Source organism: Urocampus carinirostris, chromosome 14 (assembly GCF_059441175.1).
Source record: "Urocampus carinirostris isolate Australia breed hairy pipefish chromosome 14, RoL_Ucar_1.0, whole genome shotgun sequence".
Lineage (NCBI taxonomy): Eukaryota > Metazoa > Chordata > Actinopteri > Syngnathiformes > Syngnathidae > Urocampus > Urocampus carinirostris.
In genome coordinates, this window is record NC_142362.1 from 20,698,202 (window position 1) to 20,722,169 (window position 23,968).

Sequence of the window (23,968 nt, forward strand, 5' to 3'; positions counted from 1 at the left end):
ATGTTTGTGTTTTTAGAGGATATTTCTAAGACTTTTTTATTCACACTTACTAGAAAACATTAGCTAAAACACTTTAAAAATGTCTGTTTTTCAAAGCATTCTTTTCCCAAAATTTTTTTTAGGGAAACAAGATAAAATATCTTCATTTTGGGCAAAAAATGTACTTACACTCTAAACCAGGGATGTCAAACTCATTTTAACTCGGGGGCCACACGATGGAACAAACGTTCTCTCGGGGGCCGGACTAGTAGATTAGAGAGAAAGAAATAAGAGAGGAAGAGAAAAAGAAAGAGGGTGGGACAAAGAAAGAGAGAGAGAGAGAGAGAGAGAGAGAGAGAGAGAGAGAGAGAGAGAGAGAGAGAGAGAGAGACAGAGAGAGAGAGAGAGAGAGAGAGAAAAAAGAGAGAGGGAAAGCGAGAGACAGAAAGAGAGAACGTGAGAAACAAAACAGATACAAAGAGAAATAGTGAGAGAAGGGAAGAGAAAGATAGAAAGATATCCAAAGAAAAATAGAAAGAGAGAAAAGAGAAGGAGAGAAAAGAGAAGGAGAGAAAGAGAAAAGGGGAGAAAGAGAGGAGGGTAAAGCAAGATAGAAAGAGAGAAAAAGAAAAAAGAGAGAGCAAAATAAGGTATAAAGACACAGTGAGAGAAAGAGACAAAGAGGGGAGAGAGAGAGAGAGAGAGAGAAAGAAAGAGGGAGAAAGAGACAAAGAGGAGAGAGAGAGAGAGAGAGAGAGAAAGAGACAAAGAGGAGAGAGAGAGAGAGATAAATACATACAAGTACATCGTCTTAGTGAGAGGCACCTGGCTTTGGCAACATTAAGTGGACATATTTCAAACTTCAGCTTGTTTTTCTCTTGCGCTTCCCTCCGCGTTGTCTCGCGGGCCGGGTTCAATCCATTAGCGGGCCTGGTCCGGCCCGCGGGCCGCCCGTTTGACACCCCTGCTCTAAACTATACTAACACTTACTAGAAAAAAAAAAACAAATCAAAATAACATAAAATTAGACAATAATTGTTTTTCAGAGTTGTTTTTTTAACGTTATTTATCTTTTTTATTCAATAACAAAATATATAACCTATAGTTGCACCTATTTTACTAGGAATTATGGGAAAAACACAAATTAAGATGTTTCGTATTAAGTGTTTCTTTTCAATATTTTTTTTAAGGAAACCAGATAAAATATCTTCATTTCGGAAAAAAATATATGCTTGCACTACACGAACACTTACTAGAGGAAAAAAACTGCACGGCGGCGCAGTTAGCGCATGAGCGGCACAGTTCATGTCATGGGAACCTCCTGCGTGGGTTCAAATCCAGCTCCAGACTTCCTGTGCAGAGTTTGTATGTTCTCCTCGTGCTTGCGTGGGTTTCCTCCGGGCACTCTGGTTTCATCCCACATTCCAAAAACATGCATTTCAGGTGAATTGACTGGTCCAAATTGTCCCTAGGTGTGAATGAGCGAGTGAGTTGTCTGTCCCCGTGTGTCCTGCAATTGGCTGGCAACCAGTTCAGGGTGTCCTCTGCCCACTGCCCGGAGATGGCTGGGATGGGCTCCAGCCCCCCCGCGACCCTAATGAGGATAAGCAAGCGGTACAGCTAATGAGATGAGATGAGATGTTAACATTTGGGCAGCACGGTGGTGCAGTGGTTAGCGCGTGTGCCGCACAGTTCTAAGGTCTTGGGAACCTTCGTGTGGGTTCAAAATCCAGCTACCGGACTTCCTGTGCGGAGTTTGTATGTTCTCCCCGTGCTTGCGTGGGTTTCCTCCGGGCACTCCGGTTTCCTTCCACATTCCAAAGACATGCATTTCAGGTGGATTGGCCAGTCCAAATTGTCTCTAGGTGTGAATGAGCGAGCGACTTGTCCGTCTCCGTGTGCCCTGCGACTGGCTGGCAACCAGTTCAGAGTGTCCCCTGCCCACTGCCCGATGATTGCTGGGATGGGCTCCAGCACCCCCACGACCCTACTGAGGATAAGTGGTGCAGCTAATGAGATGAGATGTTAACATTAAAAAAAAACACTTAAAATAAACACTTTTCCCAGAAAATGGTAAAGGATTTAAAATGAGGAATACAATGCATCTGTAATTTAATCTATACCATCTCAAAATTACTACGTACCGTGTGCTTTTTAGGAAAAAATACATATTTTATTATTATTGAAAATATGATAGAGCTGGTGACTTGTAATTTAATCCGAAATATCTCACGATCTCACTACATTTTTGTGCTTTTTTTCAGCAACGGAATATTTTCTTTTCTTTATTATTATCATTTTAAGAAATATAGCACATTTATTTATTTGTTATGTACGATAAACTGTAATATTCCAAAATTACAACTTTCGTTTGAAGTTTTTTTTTTGCAACTTAATGTATTACAACCAATACAGTACATCTGTTGACTTGCGATTCCATCCTTAAATTATTACTTTGCTTGTCGGTTTTTTTGTGGGTTTTTTTTTTTGCAATTACAGTAAAGAGATTTTTGGGGGGGCTCAAAGTGACCCTATTGAGCCAAAATTGAAGAGAGTTGTTACACTTCAGGTTAAGTAGCACTGTGAGTTGCATAATCCTGGGTGACCTGATCTCCCGAAAGCATCAAACAGGAAGGGAATAAGTGTATAATACCCAACCGCCAACCCCCACCCCACCCCCCATTTCATATTAAAGTAATCCTCCAATCTGATTTCAGCTTTTTCATGAGTGCTCGCGAGAAAATGCCTATTAGCGGCTGGTCTGAAAGTCAATGAAAGAGACCCCCTCCCCTTCCACTACTCTCCCTTGACGCTTTTAATATTTAATGAGGTAAAAGCTTAATGTCGGCTCCCCATAGAGTTGCACTTATGCCCTCCTCGAATATCCTTCACCTGCTGTCATAAAACGACCATTTTATGTTTCGTATACATTTAGAGACATCACTGTTACAGTTGATCATTAAATGCTGGCAACAAAAAAATCCTTTACATTTTCCTAGACAGTGATCGTAATCCCCGGGTTGTTCTATTTTAAATATTGAGTCCCTACAATGAGGGGATGCTTAGACGTGATCAGTGAACGGTTGCAATGAAGAGGTGCTTTGCATTTCCAACAGGCATGTATTGTCAGGATTGATTTATTTTGATGTTTTGATGCTTGCAATGAAGAGCAAGTGATAGGATCATTAAATATTTGCAACTAAGAAGTCCTGTGCATTCCCAGAAGGACCTGTAACGTCAGGGTTGTTCTATTTTGGTCATTAAACTTTAACAACGATAAAGTGCATCGCATTCCTGTACAGTATTCGTAATGCCAACGTTGTTCTACTTTGTTCATGGAACACCTGCAATAAAGAAATGTTTTGCATTCCCAAAAGTTGCCATAATAACAAGCTCGTTATATTTTTTATTATTGAACACTTCCAACAAAGAAATGCTTTAATTTACCAAACAGTTCTCTTACCACTAAGGCTGTTTTATTTTGATCATTAAACAGATGCAATGAAATGATGCTGAGCTGTGATTATTGAACGCTTGCAAAGAATAAAAGCTTTTCATTCCCAGATTGGCCCTGCAATGCCAGGGTTGGTCCAATTTGATTCTTGGGTGCTTGCATTAAGAAATGCTTTGCATTTCTGTATAGCATGGGTTGGTAACCTGTGGCACGCGATCCATATGTGGCTCTTTTGATGAGCACATATGGCCCGAAGATAAAATTAAGGTCATGCATTTGCAGAGATCCAAGTCTCATACGCGTCCAATCGAGTCTTTCGCGCACATAGCTGATATAGTACTTGAAATTTATGTGGTTCGGCCCAGTATATAAAGAGCATACTCCCCACTACAGTTTACAGTCAATGTGTGTCACATCAACAAACCCCGTTTTGGCTGTACGTGGCTTGGGAATCCTTTATATGGAACCTCAATAAACAATTTACATTCACCGTTGAGACACTTAATGATAACATCTCGAAGGAAAACTGTAATCGGGCAGAAACGCCAATTTGATTGGGTGAGCAATAGGAGAGGCCCGAGTTATGCACACAGCTTACCTCTGTCTGCCCAGCGTCGTTTGCACCAAAGGTAAATAGTCAGTATCCTTGTTAACAGTATTTACAAAAGAACTAGGCTTGCAGCTTGTTTTAAAACATTCATTTATGACCAAAATGTAGTTTAAAATGAACCTTAATGGTTTTAAGTAATTGTTGGAGGGGGACAAGTTTAAATTGGTATATTTGTTGATATGAGGAACAGGCTCTGGCATTATTCCTTTTTCAGAAATTTTATCAAATCATCCAACGTCATAAGTAAAATAAAATGCGCTGAAAAATTTGATTTGTCTGAAAAGCGGGTTGGTGATTTCGCTGACAGTTGTCTTAAAATATATAGTATGGGTCTCTCAAAAGAAAAAAAATCAAAATATTTTCCTACTATGTCTCTTTGGATCTCAAGGCTTGTAATTCCAAGGTTGTTCTACTTTGATCATTCATCTCCAAACGGAAGAGCAGCTTCAGTGACAGACTGCTGTCACAGTCTTGTTCCACAGACAGACTGAGGAGATCATTTCTTCCTCATGCCATGAGGCTCTTTAACTCCACCCGGGGGAGTAAAAGCCCACATTAAACCACACCCTGACATTGCATATTACCCTATTCTTATTACAGTGTGTATTTTATCCAGCACTATCTAAATACTCTATATCAAAACGTTACACATTGGGTATTTATGCATTATATTCCTTTTACTTAATTATTTTTTTATTTTCAACACAAGGATACTGCTGGAAATGTGAATTTCCCTACGGTGATTAAAAAGTATATCTATTACATGCTTGTAAGGAAGAGATGCTTAGCTGTGATCATGGAACGCGTGTTATGAAAAAGTGCTTTACAATCAGGGATAGTACTTAAAATTCTGAAGATTTTGATCATTGGACGCTTGCAATGAAAAAGTGCTTTGCATTACTGGATGGTACCTGTCTAATTTTATCATTGAATGCTAGCAAAAAATGCCCGGGATTTCCAGGCATTGCCTGTAATGTCAGGGTTGTGTTATTTTCAATATTAAATGTTTGTAATGAAAAAAAAAATGCTTTGCATTCCAAGAAAGTGCTTGTATTACCAGGGTTGTTCTATTTGTGGTCACTGTGAAGCAACTCTAATGATTATCCGTACCAGTAGATGGCAGCAGATTGCTATTTTAAAGAATTATCTACCAAAATAAAAATTTTTGGTAACTTGTTTGGATGTAAAATTTTTAATACTTGATTAAGAAAACGAGTGAATGCACAAAAACTACAAAAAAGTAAATATACTATAAGTTAGTGCATTGTTACTAAAATAGCAAAATACAAACCTTACATTTCATAACAAATAAATTAGTCAAAAAACACTTGTACCCGTGCTAGCTGCTTAGCTTACTTTGATGTAAACAACTTACAATCAAAAATAATAATGTATATGGCATTGTAGCTAAGAGGTAGTAAGTGCAGAGCACTGTAAAATCTCAACCACCGGAAACGTGAGTGCGCTAAGTGCATAAAATTGAAAAATAGATGAAGTGCGGCTGTAAGCACGTTTGCACTCACAAGTGCATTGACGCGCAAAGCCGACGCTAGCAAATGCTAACTCTCAGAAAAAAAAGAAGAATGCTGTCAGTTTTGCACAAAAGGTGGCTTAGATTAAAAAAAAACGAGGAGTTGCATCAGTTAAGGTACCTAAGAGGCTTTTGCTGTGAAATGTATGATGCATTCACAAAATAAATCCCAGTAAATGGCAGTGTGAGGTCCATTTAGACTTCAGCACAAATTTTGTGTAGGAGATGATGATGAGGAGGTAAAACTTGGCTTAGCATTTTTTTAAAAATGTTGAATTGCCAGCATTTCGTTTCTATATCTATCTATCTACCCTGGTCATATCCCTCGGAAGGGGTGACCGAGAGTAAGACAAACACTTACACAAAATCAAAGGGAAAAAAGTAGCGGGCAGCACGGCAGCGCAGTAGTTAGCGTGTGTGCTGCACAGTTCTGAGGTCATGAGCTCGAACCTTCCTGTGAGGAGTTTGCATGTTCTCCCCGTGTTCGTGTGCGTTTCCTCTGAGCACCCTGGTTTCCTCCCACATTCCAAAAACATGCATGTCAGGTTAATTGGCCGGTCCAAATTGTCCCTAGGTGTGAATGAGCGAGCGAATTGTCTGTCCCTGTGTGCCCTGCGACTGGCTAGCAAACAGTTCAGGGTGTCCCCTGCCCACTACCTGAAGATGGCTGCGATGGGCTCCAGCACCCCCGGGGCCCTACTGAGGATAAGCGGTGCAGATAATGGATGGATGAAAAAAAGTAGCAAAAAATAAATAAAATTGACCATAACCAACTCAAATGCCCAAACACCCAAACAAGTTAAGCACCTCGGCACGCAAGTTGGTCATTCTTTCGTCCCTCCAGATGAAACGGGACACAATAAGCGTCTATGTCACTCGGGTCTGGGTGATACTGCACACTCTTTGGGTCATGGTGACACAACGGACTCTTCTGTACAACAGCAGCACCCTACAGCTTTCACTGGTTTACCCCTGCCGCATCATAAAGGTGCCCTGCCCATCCCCTAGTACATGTCCAAACATCCCACTATTCTTTCACAACAACTCTCCACTCATTCCACTACATTTAGACCTCTCTCATGCAGTGCACTCATATCTGTCCTGTAAATATTGATTTAGCCAATCAGTAACCCCTTGACCCAAACTTAATACTCTTTACCTAAAAAGCAAAAACAAACTAAAAATATTAAACTTAGTCCTGAACCATAAAACTTGCTCGAGGTGTAACACACTTAGCTCCAAGCCGTAGCCCTAAACACAAACCAAGCCCAAAGACCTCAAAACCTTAAAAACTTGCACTGAATCATAAACCATAGCCCTAACTCTAAACCCTAGCCCTAAACCGGAGCTTTACTCTCAGCCCTAATCCTATTCCTAACCATAAACCTTAAACCTAGTCCTAAACCTAGTCTAACCTTTTCTCTAGCCCTGACACTTAACCTTAGCACTAAACCTTAGCCATTAAGGCTAACACAAACCAAACCCTAATACCTAACTCTAGTTCTAATCTTAAAAACTCACCCTGAACCTAACACATAGCCCTAACTTTAAACCCTAGCCCTGAACCTAAACCAAACTCTAAGCCCCAACCCTGTTATAATTCAAACCATAAATCTTGGCCTGAACCCTAAACCCTAATTCTTGCCAAGTACCCTAACCTCAAAAGGTAGTCCTAACCCTAGCTCCAAACCCTAGCCTAAAACTTAACCATAAACCCTAACTTTGGCCATAAACCCAATACCTATTATATAATATTAAAAGCTTTCAAAGTTTTTCAAAATTAAAATTAGTCGATAAAAAAAAGAACTCAAACACTATTCTAAATCATTCGATTAAACCGGGAAAAAACCTGTGTGTCTATAAAGCCGCGTCAGGCAGACACAATTGCCCCATAATTTACATGCGCATTTCCATAATAATAATAATAATTCATAATAACTCCATGGCTACCCTTGCCATGACCTCTTTGATTGGCTGGCGCTGCATCCTTGAAGGTGCGATTGGCTGAGCTTCAAGCGCAGATGGGATTGGCGCTTTAAGGATTGCCATTTTTATATCTCCAGGACGGACGGGACGGATTTATAACCGCCGAGGTCGGACGCTTCTGCCATTACAGAACGGCCAAGAACCAAAGCCGGTAGACAGAACTGCAATTTGCATATTTTTTCCTTAAAGCTGTCCACCCAAATTTAAAGAATACGTCTCTTATATAACAAGGAAAACAAATTTGAATATTTTAAAATGACCGTGTGTAACGATTTACCACTAGGGGCTTGTGTAGCTTAGAATGGAGCTTGTGTAAGCAACTCACTTTAGCAGCTAGCTTTTTTTTCGCAGAGCAGAAGAAGAGCTAAAGAAACAAGAGCAACTACCAATAACAACAGATGTGAGCCTGTAGCTAAGCGGCTAACATCAGTGGCTCGAGAAGGAAAGTGTGGGGTAAAAAGTTGAAGATGCCTGAATTACTGAACTCGGCGACCTTGAGCCGTCGAAGGCGAGTGACACTGAAGGGTGAAGCGGGAGCATTTAACGATAACTATATTAGCCAGCCGTGAACCACAGCCTCCTGCCAATTGGCTTAAGTGAGTGGCTAGAGAAGGACACTGTCGAACAGAATGGAAGATGGCAAGCGCCAAATACCTGAAGGGTAGGGACACTGAGAGACACAGCAAAGGCACCTAACATTAATAAAAATGGATAGCCGCGAGCCATAGCATGAAGCCAATTTGTTTACATAAGTGGTTAGGGAAGGAAACAGTGGAAAACAAGTGCAAGGTGAAAAGCACTGGATGCCTGAAGACAAATAACACTGAAGCAGGAACAGTTAATAATAACAATAGCAGCTATTGTTAAAATGAGTGGCTAGAGAAGAAAATTGTGGAAAAAAACCACCAGTTGACTGAATCAAATAACTCATCTGCAGAGGATGAGAGACACTGAAGGGCAAAGCGGGAGCTATAGCCTGCAGTCAGGTTGCTAACATAGGTGGCTAGAGAAGAAAATAATTGAAAAAAAATGCCAGCTGACCATGTTAAGGAACTCAGCTGCAGATGGCGACTGACACTGAAGGAAGAAGCAGGAGATGCTAATAACAATAGCGTCAAGCCATGGCCTCTAGCCCAGTGGTTAACATAATGGCTAGAGAAGGAAAAAGTGGGGAAAATTGTGTCAGATGTGTGTATCACAAGACCTGGCAGCCAATCCTGGCCTCTGATGTTGAATTAAGAACAAATATCTTTTTACGTATTTATTTCTTGTCTCAAATAACATTTTTAACCAGTCAGGTAGGTTGTTTGTAGAAGGTTAGGGAAAAGAACAGTTTTTTGAGAACGTCATTATGGCTTTTGATGCGTTCGTTTTTGTGGGAAAAAAAGAATGTAATATAGCGTTGGTTGGACTAAGCAGCGTTTGACATTTTCACACCTCCAGTAAAGGGATAGTAAAGGGATGTATCACTCGGCTTTGAAGTTGCGTCTTAAACGCTTCTAATCCCAAAGACGGGAAAATCGCGAACAAACTCCTACATGCAAATGAATCCTTGTCGCACTATGCTCTCAATTTAAAGACTTTTTATTTTTTCTAACTTATAACCACCTAAATCAGAATGGTCTGTAAAAAATAAAAACATACATGATCTGGTGTGGTGGATCCCATCAACATAGACACAAAAAAAGATTTTAGAAAAGGATTTGTGAACAGAAAAGGAATCAGTACTGTGTACCGTAACACAACAATAAAGTTGACTACTCTCTTTATATTTCAAATACGTCAGAGCTACGACAACACAGGCTCAACTACACATCCCTGCAACATCATGTTGAAACACTAACTTGATCTAATTGAACAAAACATGAAAGTAGGCAGACACAGGATGTGTTGGAACACAAACTAGCCCACACTGGACAATATATGAAAGAAAAAGACACAGGAAACATAACTCCCAACTAGCCTCTCAGAGAAGAAGTATGAAATGAGACAACACAGAATATGTTTGCACACTAATTAGCTCTAAATGTACAAAACACGAACGTGAGAAAATACAGAATCAATTCAGACACTGACTGTATCTAACTGAACAAAACATCAAATGAAAAAGACACAGGTAATACTGGAACACTAGCTCACATTGTACAAACTAAAAAAAGAAAGAGGACAGGGGACATACTCAAGTGTACATAGAATGACTGCATAATATTTCAACACCAACCAGGCCTAACAGAACAAAACATGAAATGAGACTGCAGAACACGTAGACACTGCAGTTTATGTTGGAACACTAACCTACTAACATTCAACAAAATATGAATGGAGGACAAATTAGAATATGTTTCGACACTAACTACTTAAAAATGAACTAAACATTAAAGGAGATGAAGAATATGATGGAACACAAAATGGTTCAGTATGAAAAAAATGTGAGAGAGGGAAGACGGGAACCTACTCGTGTGTGTGTGTGTGTTTAGAACAATATAATGTTCTTACACAAACCAGCTCTAACAGAACAAAACAAAAAAGGAAGACGACGCAAGAAACATTCACACACATGGACAGGAAAAACAATGAAGATGAGAAAACATCTAGGCACACCTACTAATTCAAACTGATTAAAAACAAGGTGACAAAACAACACAGGATATGCCGGGACAGTGCCAGAACAAAACATGAAAGGGGGAGACACAGGATATGGTGGAACACAACAACAAGTAATACTCTTATTTAGAAAAAAAGAAATAGATGAAACGGGTTGAGACATTCATTATGTGACAAAAGCGCTAAAGGAAAAGAAAAGTCCCTGTAGGAGGCGTGCAGTATTTGCAAAATTGTTGCTTTCCTTCTCTAGCCCTGCTGAGAACAATCTGTCGGTCCAGAACCAGAGTCCAAAACCTGGCCCTCCCCCCAAACACAATCCCGCGCTCACGCTAAGCTAGCAAAAACAAAAACAGCTTGCAATGCTGTCGTGACAATCTTAGCTGTGTTTAGACTTGATAACAAACAAAATACCTTTGTTATTTTCAGAAAAATACCTTAAACGGACTTCCAAACAGTATTCAAGTGCTCCATTATTGAAAGTCACACCTTGGATAATAGATCACTCATTCCTATCAACTGCCATTCATTTACTTAGCTGTACACATTAGTAGCTATGTTAAATCAAAGCCTGCAATTGGTCCATGTAATATAATGCTGCTCTGCTATTAATTATTGTCATGAAAATCCCGATATGCTATTGGCTGAACAACCTCCCACGATTCCTTTCTCTTTCGCTCTTTATTCACTTCAGAATCTCATGTCATTTGTAAATATTTTTGGTGAAGTAATACTGTGTTTTTGTCTTTATTGGCTATGGGTCACAAGGCTTGCAGTGATGCTAAAGGGAAAAGTAAATACATGGTAACTATGAAAATAAAGCTTGTGATTGTTAGGAAATATGATTAAGTTGTACGAATCGTTAGCTTCTCTTAGAAATATGACCGTAACTAATCGACAATCAAGACTATTATTAAGAATAGGCAACAGTCTTTTTTGTTCGATTTTGTTTGAAAGTGTAGAAATAAAAGATATAAGAAAAAATGAAACAAACAGAAAATACACCAAAAAAACTCTATTAGAAAATGGAAAATTGAAAAAAGGATACGAAAGTTAAGGGAAAAAAGCTAATTTGAAACAAATAAATTAATTAATTCTGTTTGAAAATAAAAAAGAAGAAAATAGGAAAAAAGATAAAGTAATTGTATTACAAAATAGAGGAAAAAGAAGACTTAAAAACAAGAATTATATTAGAAAATAGAAAACACAGGGTAAAAATAACATTTTGAAAAAGGAAAAGAAAGACAAAATAAAAAGTAATTACATTAGAAAATAGAAAAATAAAGAACACGGTAAAAATAAAAACAGAAAAATAACAGAAAAAGATTGAAAATATAGAACTCATTGAAAAAAGAGAAAGAAGGCAAATACATCTTTAAAAGACATGATAATCCTCTCAATTGGAGGTTTTAGAGTCAGTTTTAATTTTCATCCGGCATGTCCTGCCTGCTCTGCATCCACCCGCTACTCCACACGACCAGCTCAAGTCCAATCTCACCAAAGGTCAATAAGATGTAATTCTTTCTCTATGTGTATGTTTATTCATTATGTTATTTTATCCTGTATCAAACATACTGGGGGGAGAATTTCGCTCATTAGCATTGATTTCTATCCCCTCTATACCGTAATTTCATTTTCCCATCCCCAACTCAGAATGAATTAATGCCATATCCTGGGGGTCTGCTGTATCGGCTTTTTATTTTTACGCCAGATTTCTCCCCCCCCCCACGCTGGCATCAAAAAAACACTAGCAAACACCCCGGACACTCGTACAACGAGGCGCTCTAGTATAGAAGTGAAAAGCGAGCCGGATTACGAGTAAATAAAGGAATTGGTGTGTCACCAAGACAACAGGTTAGTTTAGCGCGAGACGTCACTCGGGATTAGCATAAGAAGCTTGAAGCTGTCAGCTAGCAAGAAACATTTTTCATCAAACGAGCGCCACAAAGTCGCAAAATCTCAAACTCTTGCGTCATCAACCCTTTCCTCTGCAAATGAATCATCACTTTTCATTCAGGGATTTTGTTTTCCGGGGACTGGATGAACACTTTGTAAGATTAAAGGTGAAACTAGGGACAAAACAATGCTATTTAATTGCATGTAGAAAGGTAGGAATATTTAATAACGTTTTCAAAATGTCTGTTTTTCTAATTGGATCCACCTTCCAAAATATTTCGGGTAAATATTTTACTTTAAAATTTTGCAGTTTCCAATCTTATTTCATTTTAGATGCAAACGTTATTATGCCATTTCTGATTTATTTTTGTTATTACTCTATTTATTTAGGTTTCCACATATTTTCACTACTACTATTTTTAGATCTGTTTCCGAAATTAATTCCCACAATGCTTTTCTTTCTCTTAATTCTGTTCAAAATAATGTATTTTTTTTCTATCCACTGTATTTATTCACTATGATTCCAAAGGCTTGCACTATTCTATAGGAACAAGTAATAACATCATAACCATGGAAACAAAGCTTGTGATAACAAAGAAATATGAAGAAGCACACACATTGGAACCCTGGCTAAGAAATATGGACTCAACCCAGTCTGGACGATTAAAGGTCTTGGTCTTGTCTTGTTCTTGTCTAGTTAATGCTTGGGTCTCAATAGTTGTGCTAGGTCATTTTTCTGTAGTCACATTAGTTTTCTAACACACTGCCCCCCAACCCCAAAGTCTGGCTTCCTGAATCTCCGTAAGTCATGGTCTTTACTCGTTGTGAACCACCAAAAATCATTCTAAGTCTCAGTCTTTCCTTATGTCTTGATATCTAAAAGCCCCAAGACTTTTCACCTGGACCACTTTGTCATGATCTTGACTCATTCTCAACCTCCAAATGTCTCATTCTTGCCTTATTTTGAACATGACACATAGTTTTGGTCACCTAAACCCCAAAAGTCTTTGTATTGCCTCCTGGACCTCCTAAAGTTATATTATCTACTTGTTCCCGAACGCTAAGTCTTGTTCTTGCCTTATCTTGGACTTGCCTTGATTGGACCTCTGAAAGAATTGATCTTGCCTTGCTCTTGTCCCAGGATTGGTCATCCAGATTTTAAAAATTATAAATCTGGACTTCTTGAAGTCATGGGGTTCCCTCAATCTTAGACTTAACCCAGTCTGTAACCTTGAATATCTTGATCTCATTCTTTAGACACTCGAGTCTGGCTAATGTGTGGGTCTCGGTAGTTGTGCTGGGATATTTTCTACTAGTCTAGATACCGATGATCTAAACCCCCCAGATTTGTAATCGAGCCTACCCTCCTGAAATAATGATCTGGTCTTGATCTTTGACTTAACCCTGACTGTAATGTTAACCGCATTTGTCTTCTGTTGTGGTCAGGCTAATGCTTAGGTCGCTTCCGTGTTTATTTCAACCTTTGAAAGTCTTGGTTTTGTATTGTTCTTGAGTCATTCTAGGTCAGGGATGGCCAACCCGGTCCTCGATACCCGCTTGTCCTGCATGTTTTTGGAGTTTCTCTGCTCCATTACAAGTGATTCCATTCAACTGGATCATTATCAAGCTCCCACACAGCTTGCTAACAAGCTGAAAATTTGAATCACCCGAGTTGGAGAATAAAAACCCCCAAAACATGCAGGACATGCGGCTCTCGAGGACCGGGGTTGGCCACCCAGTCAAGTTCTTGGTCTTGTCTTATCTTGCCCTTGCCTCGACTGGACCTCTGAAAGTGTCAGTCTTGCTTTCTTCAAGCTTTGATAGTGATCATCTAAACCCCTAAACCTCCTGAAGTCTGTCTTACTTTAATCTCGGATATAACCCAGTCTGGACCTTTGACGGTCATGGTCTTAGCTTGATTTTGAGTCCTTCTATTCTGGCCAATCCTTGGGATGCCTCAGTCTTGGATTTAGCCTAGTCTGCCCCTTTGAAAGTGTTGGTCCCGTTTCATTTTTGAGTCATTCTAGATATCTTGACTTATCTTGGACTTCTCTTGACTAGACTTTTGAAATTCTCAGTCTTGATTTTGATCATTAAAAGCCCCAAAATTCTTAATCTGGACCTTATACTTCATCTCCAGGCAATACAAGCCCAAGACAAGGCAAACTCAAGACTTTTAGAGGCCCAAAAGTCATGGTCCCGCCTTACTCTTGTATTGATATTAGTCATCTAAATCACTGAAATTGACAATTTGGAGCTCCTGAAGTCACAACCTTCTCTCAATCTAGACCTCTGAAAATCTTATTCTTGCAAAATATTAGTCTTGCTCATACTTGGGTCTTGGTTAATGTGGCTGTAGCTCCACAATTCCAGCTACCAAAGACTATTCTGCGTTTATCTCTTGAGGACAATATTCCCCAAGGCTCTTTCAACAGATGCTGTTTTTGTCCCAAACATGGGAGGGGGCACAGAAGCTGAGATTCAAAAAAACAAAAACCCGTCTCCTCTGCAGAATCCCGCCGAGGCAGGCAAATGGTATCGATGACCGGACGACTTAAGCGAGATCTATTTCCCGCTAAAGAACAGGACGTGCCATCGCAGGACTAAGCACTTTTTGCTAATAGCGGGAATGCTTTATGGGCTTCCCGTCTCATGATTCAATCAAGAGTCGAGTCGTTAGGAGTTTCCGCATTATCGTCTAGTTTTTTTTTCACGTCTCGATCTGAGACCGGCATCATTGGGGGGGCAGAACTGACCTGGGAAGGAGGATGGGGGGCGGATCTGGCCTGTCAGATCTATATTTAGCCCCCCAGCTAGCAAGAACCTTCCGAAGCATAACAAATCAATTAGAGGTGGAACAAAAGCACGGCCGGCTTGGTTTTTGTTCCACCTGCTCCAGGCTTAAAATCAAAAGATTTCTACATTGTTTTGCTTAAGATGAAGAGATTGGAGATAAATAAATACAGTAGACCCCTGGGCTAAGGTGACCCCTGCTTATGATATTTTGAGTTCATGGCATGAAAAAATGTGTTTTTCAGACCCTTTCTACAGAATTCTGCTCTGATGCTAAAGGGAGAAGCAAAAAGAATAATAACCATGGAAACAAAGTTTGAGACTACAACGGACACACAGGATACAGCGACTTGTGCTGTATGTATTGGCTATGGGTCCCAAGATTTGCAGTGATGCTAAAGGGAGAAGCAAAAAGAATAATAACCATGGAAACAAAGTTTGAGACTACAGCGGACACACAGGATACAGCGACTTGTACTGTATGTATTGGCTATGGGTCCCAAGATTTGCAGTGATGCTAAAGGGAGAAGCAAATACCGCATCTCCATCTTACAATGTTGTTTACTTTAAGGGTTAGAATAAGATGTTTTTGGACCCTTCTTACGTAATTTTGCAGTAATGCTAATAACATTTTCATTTCTAGCTATGTAGTGAGATGTTTTTCAAGCCCCTTCTTATGGAATTTTGCAGTGATGCTAAAGGGAAAAAATGATAACCATGGAAACAAAGCTTATGATTGCAGTTGTTTTGCTTAATATGAAGAAATAACAAAATAGAAATAAGAGTGACAGAAATACAATAAAGTCTCAGGATATGGTGACCCTGCTTCATGACGTTTTAACTTAAAGGTGTGGGAAAAGTGGTTTTGAAGGCCACCTTTTGGGGTGTTTTGTAGTGATGCTAAGGGGAGAAGCAAAAAACATGATAACCTTAGAAACAAAGCTTGCCATTTCAGTGGACACCCAGGACATGGCGTCTGGTAATTTTACCCTCAATAAAGAATATGTTGAAACCAATTTATAATCGGGACTAACATTAATAATATGGAACAGTATTTTTCTCAGTTGATTCATTTAGAAAACTGTAAAAAAAAAAAAAAAAAATAATTTAATAACAAAATAGAAAACAAATGGAAAAGAATGGAAAAGAATGAAAAAATAGGGGGAAAACTACAAAATAAATTGATACAACTAGAAAAAGAGATAAAATAGTCTTTTTTTCCATCAAACTAGAAAGTAGAAAAAAGTAAACCATAGAGAAAAAAGAAAAAAAGGAAATTAAAAAAAAAACAAGGCAGTAGCTCAGGATGTAGAGCGATCGTTTTAGAATCCCGGCTTGTCCGTGTTACATGTCGAAGTGTCCTTGGGTAAGACATTGAACCCCCAATTACCCTCAATAAGCAGGTTAGCGCCTTACATGGCTGCACAGATCACGGCCGCTATTGGGAAATGTGAAGCAAAATGTAAAGCGCTTTGGGAATTCATTGACTTGAAAAGCGCTATATAAATGCAGATCATTTCATTTCACATTTCATTTCAATAGGAGAGAAAAAAAGTAATGTTTCCATTGTTAGAAAATAGGGAAAAAAACATAAAAAGAAGTGGGGAAAAAACAACAAAAAAAGAGTAAAGAAACCGTAAGTTTTATTGCAATGTAGTAAAAAAGGAGAAAAAGCTGCTCTTTCCTCCCCTGCATCCACCTGCTAGTCCAGTGTGCCACCCCAAGTCACGTCACACCAAAGATAAATCAAATTTTATTTTTCTTTGACATGTATTATGTCATTTTATCATATGCACATATATGACGGATAAATAGTGCTTTTATAACAGTGGTGGGCAACTATTTGGAGTCGTTGGGCCGGATTAAGTATGAAAATGTGGCCGGGGGGCCGATTCTGGAGACCTATCCAATTGGTTTCATTTATACATGAAAATACATGCAGATATATACATGTTATATATTTTTTAAACTAGATTAGTCTCAACAAATTGGTTTGGAAACACTATAAAATGTTTTTAGCACTAAATTGGATATTTAGTTTTGTACAGTATTATTTCTGTGGTAGTATTTTTGAAGTATTTCTGTAGAATTACTGTTTTGTATTTTGTTGTATTTATGTAGTATTTTTATGGTATTTCTGTAGTTTTTTGTAGTGTTTATGCAGTCAGATTTTTATAGTATTTCTGTAACATTTTTTTTAGTATTACTGGAGTTTTATTTTTGTCATATGTATTTTTGTACTATTTTGTACTATTTCCATAGTAGTATTTCTACAGTCGGACATTTGTAGCATTTCTGTAGTCTGATTTTTGTAGTATTACTGTAGTTTTATTTTTGTATTATTACTGTAGTTTTATTTTGGAATATTTTTTATTGTGTTTTGTAGTAATACTTTTGTTGTATTGAGTAGTTTTCCTGTAGTCTTACCTTAGCATTTTTTATAGTATATCTGTACTATTACTTTAATTCAGGGATCAGAATGGAGATTTTCATTTTCAGCTGAAATAGCCAGCGTCCAGGAATAAACCAGGGCGGAGCCCCCCCCCCTCCCCCCCACCCCCAAAACCTGGGTTTTAGGCAATTTACTTGTCCAAAACCATGCTTATATTTATCATTTTAGTAACATTTTTAGAAGATTAAAATAATTTGCCCACATAACTGATTTTTTTGTAAATACTGCAAGATAAGTTCAAATGCAGTTCAGTCCCTGCAGCTTGTGCGACAATGCGGCCAATTTTTCTAACGGCCGCCAGGGTGCGCCAGAGCAATAAAGGAAAGAGTGAGACAGTCAGATTTTGAATTTGTTTGCTACGCAAGAGAAAAAGTGAAAAAGTCGGAATGCCTTTGGGGTTCAAAAACAGCGGAAATCCGCGGATCTGCGGAAAATTCTGATCCCTGTTAATTGTATTTGTGGTGTAATATTTCTCTCGAGGTATTTTGTATTCAATTACTGCAGTGGTTTTTAGTAGTTTTTCTGTAAAGGTATTTTCAAAATAGTGTTTCTGTAGTATTTTGTAGTATTGCCATAGTATAATTTTTGGAGTATTTCTTTAGTATTTTAGTAATATTACTGTAGTTGTATTTTTGTATTACTACAGAATGAAAGCAACATGATATAATAGGTCCCTGTTTTTAAGCACTAACTTTGATATACAGTATCGTTTTATTTTTGTAGTATTTCTGTTGTAATATTTTTGTTGTAGACACACAAAGGGGCAATTTGGACAAAGTTGGCACTTAAAACATTTTTTTATTAGTAGTACTATATTTACTATTTTATATTTTTACCGTCATTGTATTTTGCCCATTTTCGTTTGAAGTGCCAGATGAAAAAGATTGTGGCCCACGGGCCAAAAATCGCCCACCCTTGTTCGATAAGTAGTTTGTTATTTTAATGTTTGAATCCAGGGTAGCATTAGCTAATTAGCATGGTTTCTATCCCCCGCCATACGTCAATTCACTTTGCTATACCCACTTCAGAGCTCAAGACTTTCAAAATAAAAGACAGAAATATCAAATGTTACCTGGTGTAAGGTTTTTAGGGGTAGAAGTGAGGAGAGTCGAAGGGGTCCTGGTGTGGACTGGCTGCTCGTAAAGGGGGGCAAGAGGGGGGTCGCTGGTCCCGGTGTAAGGGAAGGGAAGAAGGATGGAGCGGCAGGGAGAAGGGAGAAGGGAGAATGGAGGGGAAGAAACAATCAAATTGGCTTTCCGTTTATACCTCTCTGGCTGTGAGGCGCTCGAAGGCACGAAAAAGGATTCTTTACATTTAGAGCCGCGGAGGGAGAATGGGGGAGGGAGGCTGAAGCCGCGCCTACTCACCTCCAGCCATCCAATGGGAGCCGTTCGCCTCTATTCGAAGCAAGGGCTGGGGCCACTAAAATGGAAATACTATAAAATACAGTACCACTAAACTACGGTACTAAAATAATACTAAAACACAAAAATACGACTTTTTATCATGGTTGAAAACGGACCTTATGTATAGTTTTGCTTTTATTTGTAAAAAAAAAAAAAAAAAAAAGAAAACTTTAGAAAAAGGGCGGCACGGCGGCGCAGTGGTTAGCGCATGTGCGGCACAGTTCATGTCTTGGGAACCTCCTGCGTGGGTTCAAATCCAGCTCCAGACTTCCTGTGCGGAGTTTGTATGTTCTCCCCGTGCATGCGTGGGTTTCCTCCGGGCACTCCGGTTTCCTCCCACATTCCAAAAACATGCATTTCAGGTGAATTGGTCGGTCCAAATTGTCCCTAGGTGTCAATGAGCGAGCGAGTTGTCTGTCCCTGTGTGCCCTGCGATTGACTGGCAACCAGTTCAGGGTGTCCCCTGCCCGATGATTGCTGGGATGGGCTCCAGCACCCCCGCAACCCTACTGAGGATAAGCGGTGTAGCCAATGAGATGAGATACTTTAGAAATACTGCAAAATATTGCTACTATAATACAAAAACACAACTCAAAAATACTAAATACCAAAATACCACCATGTAGATACTACAGAAATATTACAAAAATACTACAGATATAATACAAGTATTTGACTTTGGAAATACTACAAAACTACTGCATACATACTACAAAAAGATTACAGTGGTATATTGTAGTATTTCTAATGAAGTAAAAGTATTATACAAAAATATAACTACAAAAATATTACGACAGAAATACTATGAAAATGGTACTACAGAAATAATATGACAGAAACACAACAAAAATAGATTTACACTAATACTACTAAGAAAATAGAGATACAACACAAACATTAGACTCTGGAAACACTACAAAATACTCCAGGAATGCTACAAACGTCCTACCATGGAACTACTACAAGAATAGTACTGCAGAAATACTACCAAAAAAAACTACAATAGTACTACAAAAACTACAAAATACTGTATTAGAAAAAAACATTTTTTTAAAGAAATACTGTACAACAAAAATACAACTTGAGTAATATTACAAAACTAAATATCCAATTGTGTTGAAAAATGCTCGATATCATGGGTGGCCTACCCGGTCCTCAAGAGCCGCATGTCCTGAATGTTTTTGGAGTTTCTCTGCTCCAATCCAATGATGGGAATCACCTGGATTATTACCAAGATCCTGCACATCTTGCTAACAAGCTGAAAATTTACATAACCAGTGTTGGAGAAGAGGAACCTCCAAAACATGCATATAACAAGGATCAGGTTCGCCACCCTTGCGCTAACTGAACAAAACATGAAAGGAGGACAACAGGATATGTTGGAACAGTAGCGGTAACTGAACATTAAAAGGAAGATATGTACTCACACGTGGATAGAACAATTACAAGAATGCAAAAATGACAGGACAATTAAACAATGTTGCTTACTGGTTCTAACTGAACAAAACATGAGAAATGATTCAACCATGGATGCATCAATGACAGAAGGGTCATGAAAATGAGACCACAGAAAACAGAAAGTACCAGACAATAGACAATAATCTGACAAAGTTGTAGTATAAAAACACTAACTAGCTTTAACCGTTCTAAATCTAGAACGCAGAATCAATACTCACAGACAGTAGGCTCTTTTTTCAGACCGGGAGTTTTGAATTTGAATGAATGGAACAGCAGCGAGCTCTTAAGGTGCATTTTTATTCGGAGGAAAATCAGGGATATGTTGAAAAGTCAACAAAAAAACATTTAACTAATTTAATTCTGATATAGATGAAAACATATTTACCTATAGTACAGTATCATTAATTCAAAATCAAAATTGCATTTGCCTTCCCAACAGAGTGTTAGGTTTTACACAAAACTCTTAGAACTCTTAGGAAGTAGCTTTAAAACACACATTTTAAGTAGGTTACTTAACACTAGAAGTCCCAGGAATTTTCTTACCCCTCCAGAATGACCAGAAAACACCCAAAAGGCTGTGTTATTCAAAACTGATAAATCAACGGCCCATCTTGTCACAATTGTTCTGTAAATGCGACAAAATTGGGTTGTTCAAATGAAATGTGGTGGGTGTGGTATTGATAGATGTATAGAGATCTTGGACACAGGACAACTTGTTCAATAACTCACTCAACTAAGGAGTAAAGATATTAAATTTAGTGCTTTAAAACAGGGCCCTAAAATGATGATATTTTTTCATTCTGATAAGAAATAATACTATAAAAACTACAGTAATACCATGATAAATAAACATTATTACAGGAATATTACAGCAGAAATACAACAAAAAATAAAGTATAGTAAAACATATGGAAATACTCCAAAGACTCTAGTATGGAAATTCTTTAAAATACTCCTGCAGAAATACTACAAGTATACCACAACTGTAATACTATAACACCAAAACACTGGTACAGTTATACAAAAAACTATAACAGATATGCTACAAACATATCCTATTAAAATACTACAAAATAAAAGTACACTTATATAATACAAATGCTACATGATCAGACTGCAAAAAACAATTAAAAAATACCACAAAAATGAACGAGAGTACAGTAATACTACAAAAATATGGACCAGTTATGCCCCCACCAAACATTCTTTTCTTCACATTAGCATGCCAAGTGTCACCACTGAGTTGTGTTGTTCACACTAGAGTTTGGCTAATTTGCAGATCAATGGTAAAACGAATCCAGTCAGTTGGATGTATTTTGGGGATTTTATGTAGGAAAGCCAAATGGCTTTATGTGGTACTTCTAGTGGTACTTTAAACCGAGAAAATCCTACTGACCAAAGAACCGGTCTCTGCAACTTTATTGATGACAAAAAAAATAAACCAAAGTAAAAAGAAAAATTATGTTTAGTTTTACAGTACTTGTGATTAGGAGAGAAAATAAATAAATTTGTCACAATTATTATTTTCTATTTACTTTATTTTGTTTAGTCGTACACTTCTTGTGCTTATGACCTCATCAAAATACACCAGAAACAACCATGAATCTGATTGTAAACAATGTAGGGTACTTCTGGTTTTTACATCAAATTACTGTGTATTTGGTTGTACACAAATACAATACGTTGTTAAAAATGACAATAAAGACCATTCTATTCTATTCTATTCAACTCTACTCTAAGCCGAAAATTAATTTCATGTGTACCTTTAAACATATATTACAAATTGGATAGGCAAATATGTTGCAATGCAAGTCCACATTTAGCAATTCAAGCTAAGTCTCAAAGATCTGTACAGACTTCAGATTACGATGACACCATCCCCTGATCTAAAAGCTACATGAGGGAAAGGAAAATTTCAAAAACCTCAGTATAGGAAGAATTAACAGACAGTTCGCAGATATCATCAACATGAAATATAGGCAATAACAGAATGAACGGTTGACCGCTTCCTGAGGTTAACATCATTCATAAGCTATTGAATATAAGTGTGCTTGAAGCCTAGATTTAGACACTTCCACTAAGGTTGAGGTACGGATATCAGAGGAAAGAGCATTCCACAGCACCGGGGCCCGAATGGAGAACGCTTTTTGAACTGCTTTTCGATTTCTTCTTGGCTCTTGGGATCACTCATAGACCAGTTTTTAGGGAGAGGCAAATCTGAAAAATATGAAGGGGCAAGTCCATGCAACATTTTATATAAATACCAACAGAACCTTAAAGTCACATCTCAAACTGACATACAAAACAAACATGTTTACAAAGAGCTGCTTGAATAGATTTATTTGCTAATATGTTGAACTATTCTAAATGTGTCTTTTCGAATGTGTTTGAGCTTGACTTTGTGCTCCGTCAGTGCTGACACGGTAAGCAGCTTATCGTCCGCCCGCCACTGCGTGAGTTAGCCTCATTCTTTCCTTCATTTCTCCAAAGACTCTTGGGAATGTTAGCTAACGTCAGCCAATCGAAAACGCTACATGCTTAAAAATTGACCGGGCAATCAGGCACAGCAGCGCAAGTGAATACAAGAAGCTGATTGGTTAATGCAAGGAACATTTTGGAAAACCCTTAAACATGCCCTTAAAGAAGTGGTTCTCAATTAGTGGGGTGTGCCCCCTTTGGGTTCCGTCAAGAGGGGTGTGGGCGCGTTTGCCTTCAGGGAACTTTCCGAAGAAGCAAGTGGAGAAGATTTGTGACGGAAAATGATTAAGTAGCATTACCTTAAAGTGACAATGAGTCAAATTTATCACTAAGGGTTATAAAAATAAACACGACTTGACTTGACTAAGTGGAGTTGGTCAGAGGTGGTGTAAGTGGCTAACATAAGAGCAGGGGTCTCCAACATGTTGCCCTCTACGGAGAGTTGAGGTGCCCATGGACCTGTTCTGAAAATAGCTCACTAGTGCTGGGTTATTGTGGTTGATTGAAACAATTTTAGCCTATTTCCAATTATTAACACAGTAACAATACTATTTTAGAAATACAAATCAAACAGAGTACTCTTTGCACTACAAAAAAGTTGCCCTCTGCTTGAAGAAATTGGACATCTATGCTTTAGAGCAGACCTGGGAACTCCGGTCCTGGAGGGCCATACGTCCTGCCAGATTTTGAAGTTTGCTCTTCTTTAACTCAGGTGATACAAATTATAACCTCGTTAGCAAGCTAGCAAGTGCTCGTTAACGATACTGGTGATTGGAATCACCTGTATTGGATCAGAGAAACCTCAAAAATCATGCAGAACATACGGCCCTCCAGGACCGGAGTGCCCAGGTCTGCTTTAGAGGCTAGCAGGGGAAGTAACTAAAACAGCAAGTAAAACATTGCAAAAGCGATCTCTATTTACACGAATTAGCTAACAATAACAATAAAAAGTAGCGGCGGGCCATAACGTTCAGCCAAGAGGCTTACATGAGTGGCTAGAGAAGTAAACAGTGGGAAAATGCGCCAGATGGGATTTAGGGGGACATTATCTTGCACAGACAGTTGTAAAACGCACATGACACTGAAGGATGAAGCAGGAACAGCTAACAACGGCTAGTGGCGAGCCGTAGCCTGCAGCCAAGTGACTAACATGAGCGGCTCGAGAAGGAAACCATTGAGGAAAAAAAGTGATAAATGCCTGATTCACTGGAATCAGTAACATTCATTTGCATGACCATGCCAAAGGGGAGTGACAATGAATGACAAAGCAGGAGCAGTTAGCAATCAAACGAGGCAAAGTGTCCAGCCAAGTGGCTAACATGAA

The 23,968-nt window shown here is 38.6% G+C and overlaps 1 protein-coding gene across 6 annotated transcripts in view; it reads right to left on the reverse strand.

Annotated features, from left to right (window-relative positions):
* pcbp3 (poly(rC) binding protein 3) overlaps window positions 1-18,598 on the reverse strand; it is a 48,404-nt gene extending 29,806 nt beyond the window's left edge. For 4 of the 6 annotated variants that reach the window (XM_088353090.1, XM_088353091.1, XM_088353085.1 and 1 more), the window contains exon 1: window positions 18,375-18,598. The gene's annotated coding sequence lies outside the window, so the exon portion shown is untranslated. Of the gene's footprint in view, window positions 1-168; window positions 245-1,232; window positions 1,332-18,374 lie in introns of all 6 variants that reach the window. The other 2 variants (XM_088353087.1, XM_088353086.1) reach the window with 2 other exon arrangements.
* Window positions 18,599-23,968: the final 5,370 nt, after the last annotated feature.